At 34.4% G+C, this 4,226-nt stretch overlaps 1 protein-coding gene across 1 annotated transcript in view; it reads left to right on the forward strand.

Moving 5' to 3' along the window:
- The first annotated feature begins 435 nt into the window (after nt 1–435).
- The window catches only part of LOC106461276 (toll-like receptor 4), a 16,942-nt gene continuing 13,151 nt past the window's right edge, over nt 436–4,226 (forward strand). Inside the window, exon 1 of the mRNA XM_022388145.1 lies at nt 436–555. The gene's annotated coding sequence lies outside the window, so the exon portion shown is untranslated. The remainder of the gene's footprint in view (nt 556–4,226) is intronic.

The raw sequence follows: 4,226 nt of genomic DNA on the forward strand, positions 1-4,226 counted from the left end.
ACACTGAACAACGCCATGTGTTTGTCGCTCATTTAGATTATCTTACATCTTGGAGAGAAACCGGTCACGGTGTTTTCAGTTAAAATAGCGTAGAATTGGTAAGGTATTGCACTACCAACTCGAGAATTTGAAGCGAGAAATATGATATGAAACAGGTTATATTTCTGTGGAATTTCTTCCCAGAAAATAGCTAAAAATCTTGAGCGTAGAGATTTCAAAAGCTTTTGTTATGAAACACCATGTACACACATTTAAAAAATAACAAACAACAAAAATAATTTCATAAAGAAAGCGTTATTAGCTTATCACTCTTACTGAACTGGTTTTCGGAATACACGCTCAAACTCCGCCCACTAATAGCGTCACCATAGCGACTGACTTGCTTTTCTCTTAAAACCTTCGACCCTCAAAACTGTACCTAGTGGAGTGTGCCAGGTTCTTGTTCGTAGTTACTGTTGTTTGAGATGAAGTGCACACGTGTCTAGTCTGCAGGTACAGGTGTGTACCATCGAGACAGTCAACAGAACAGAAATGAAGCACAGCTATTAAGGGCTTGTAAGTTTTATTTCCTGTGTTAATAAGTAGTGTTATTTGAGTTGTAAGTTCTCATGAAGGTTTTTAACTTAAAGGTACACCTGTTCCACGTCAAAACTGCTTTAGCTTTATATATAGATGTGTATTTATTGATAATCACTTAGGAAGAGTTCTTATCATTAGAAATTTAAATTACATTTTAATTTCGACGCACGTTCTACAGTGTAGATTCTATAAACGAAATAATGATTTTAAAAACTGGTTATAAATAAACTACATATTATTATCTAATGATTATAGGTACAAGATAAAAATTACTAGTCTGTGGATGCTTCATAGCACCTGTGACAATAGATAAAGCTATGAAATAATAATAATACGTATTTCAATTCTGCACAACGTCTAAAGAAGGTGTACGATACAAATACGTTTTAGAATGACTTATCGTGAAATTAAAAAACAAAAAAGTTGAAAGCGTCATATATGTTAGTTCGTTTATAACGATCCAACCAAGAAAATAGGAACCCTCCGAAACTTTAAAATAAGGGCGTGTAATAATTACTTTCCGACTTTACGTGGAATAAAATAAATATTTCTCAGGGAAGAGTGAGTTCTTATCACTTAACATCCCCTCCTCCCGACTACGAATGGGATTGTCTCGGGGAAGAGTGAGTTCTTATCACTTAACATTCCCTCCTTCCGACTACGAATGGGATTGTCTCGGGGAAGAGTGAGTTCTTATCACTTAACATTCCCTCCTTCCGACTACGAATGGGATTGTTCTTATCATTTAACATTCCATCCTCCCGACCATGAATGGGATTGTCTCAGGGAAGAGTGAGTTCTTATCACTTAACATCCCCTCCTCCCGACTACGAATGGGATTGTTCTTATCAGTTAACATTCCCTCCTCCCCACTACGAATGGGATTAAAGAGTACTTTAATTATTAATGCTATAGTATGGAACCTACAAATACACAAACATACAATAAACTGATTCTCCACCTGGGACATATCCGAGAGTTCTGAAAGTTTCTTCTACTCTAGTGACATAGTAACAAGTGTATATATACCAGTGGCCTATATATGGAAATTATTAATCTTACTTTCTCTATACAATTCATGAAATTTGGAAATGCTCTTTTCCTCAACGAACATTTCACTGTGTAAATTAGTGGTAAAGTATATTAAGATTACCATGTTTTGTAAATAGTTTTAAGCTGATAAAATGTCGTAGTTGATTCTGGAACACAGACAGCTGGATGCGAATAAACGTTATATTGTTAACATAGACACAAAATGTATCTTTAAACGCATAAATTGCAATTAAATTCTTATTATTCTGATTCACTACACGCCTACTTACTCGGAATTGATATAAAAGTTGTTTTTTTTTAATTAAAGAACGAAGTTCAGTGTAGTTACAAGAACAGGAATACTTTATGTGTTACGGTTTTCTCTAACGTAATTAAAGTGCACGCTATCTTATAGTTACACATGCATAAGAAAGTTGATATTCTAACGTTCTAATAATTATATAATAATTTCAAAATAAAATATACAATTAACATTTTATATATCCTTGTTTCTAGACAGCACTGACGTCATAGAATAGCTTAGTTTATTAACTTCTACTCTTTTTACGGTTGAACAGGTATATTTTTATCTATAGATGGAAGCAAAGGCCTGAACAATAGTAATTTTAAAACTTTTACATTTGTCCTCAAACATCAAGCATGACAGAAAAGGAACGACTACGTGTCAATTACCATGTATGACATCATTGACTTGGAACACACCTTGATTACTATGTGTTACGCCATCCATGTGAAACTCCCTTCTTTACATCGTAAGTTACATACATAACCACACGGACAAAAGGACCTACTGGTCCTTCAAGGCTGTTCTTGAACATTCATCTTTGAGAAAAGTAAACACTTAAACTCGCCGAGCTGGTCGAACAGAGTATACCTTTTGCCACGGTGTGGTAGTTCTTATATGGACTTCAGCCTAAAAAGTTATAGCTTTACCACAGTGCTGGCATAGTGATAGTTAGTTTATTTAATATATTTACTTTTATTTATGCCCTCTAGTGGGTCAGCGATACGTTTCCGGTCTTATGATGCTAAAATCCAGGGCTCGATTCTCCGCGGTGTCGAGAGTGCAGATAGTCCATTGCGTAATTTTGCGCTAAAACAACAACTTTTTTATTTATTAATTTTTATTATTCTATATAGTAGTAATTTTGATTATATTAGTTTTTTATTACATAAATTATTTCACATTGTTAGCTTAGTTTATGGATTTAGCACTAACCTAAATCGACTAACTTTTACCACGGTTTGATAGTTACTTGCTTTCGTACGCCTAAACAAATGAAACTTTTACCACAATGTTGGGTAGAATATGTAATAAATTTATCTTTATTTGTAATTATTCACAAGTTAATTCTTTGTTTTTATTATTTTTTATAATGATTGATTTGCATTGTTAGCCTAGTATATAGATTTCTGACTAATCTAAGCCTCATGGACTGGCCGAACTTCGTGAGATGATATTACTGGGTTTATGGCCGAAAATATTGGTAACAGCGACGGTATTCAACTGATGAAACAATGCATCCTAATCATTATAAGTAATATAGCTTAAAAATTTTATTTAATTAGATATGCTGATTACTAGGATATTATTTGTAGTTCTGATTCTCCTCAGTTTAGGTGATTTGCTTTGATCAGGAAGTTAATATTAATTTAAATCCATCCTTTCTATTTTTCGAAGAATCATCGATTCCTCTCTTAAACTGTGTTAACTGGAATCTAGCCTGTATTCTCCAAAACTTGAACACATTTTTCTCTCTCTCTCGTAATGTTTTTAGAATACACACACACAAAAGGGCTTTGTTCTTTCTACTCCCACACCCCAATAAGAGAACCCCTTCTTTCCTCAAAAGAAATCAAGATCTCTTAACATATCCCTATAAAATAACCTTTCCATCCTGAACCCTTTCCAAGATGTTAATATCCTTCTTTACATAAGAAGACCCAAACTGTGCACAATATTCCAAGTGAGGCCTAATTAGTACTTTATGTATAGATATTGTTACGTCTCTGTTCGTTTGTTAATTTTCCGTAAAAATTCTTCCCGAAGAAACTTTAGCGATACAAGTCCTTTCTTAAATAAAACTGGTTTATTCTTTCTCAATACAACTTTGCAATACACTTAATTTCCACAGTCAGTTTAACTTAAACAAACGCTATAATTCACAACGAACGTATTCACGCATTACCGCGCTCGACTCAATTGTCCGTCTCTATCTCTGTCTGCAAATCAATTCCATTGTTGCCGTCACTACTTGGCGGTCTTATATATTATAAAAGTGTACATCTCGTCTCTTCGTGAATCTTCTAGAAACTCATCACGTGACGCTAGTAACACGTCATGAAATTCTAGAAGGATCATGTCTGTTCCTGGCAACTCTAGTCTTTTCTATGTGCCTTCTATTTTTGTATATATAAGCCGGCAAATGAAGTGACGGCATAGATAATTGCAGACAGGCAGAGATAGAGACGGACAAGCGCGGTAGTGACCGTAACTAAAGTGCGTGAATCGTTGTGAATTATAGCGTATGTTTAACTTAAAGTGACTGTGGAAATTAAGTGTATTGCAAAGTTGTATTGAGAAAGAATAAACT

The sequence above is a fragment of the Limulus polyphemus genome, unplaced genomic scaffold (genome assembly GCF_000517525.1).
Source record: "Limulus polyphemus unplaced genomic scaffold, Limulus_polyphemus-2.1.2 Scaffold926, whole genome shotgun sequence".
Lineage (NCBI taxonomy): Eukaryota > Metazoa > Arthropoda > Merostomata > Xiphosura > Limulidae > Limulus > Limulus polyphemus.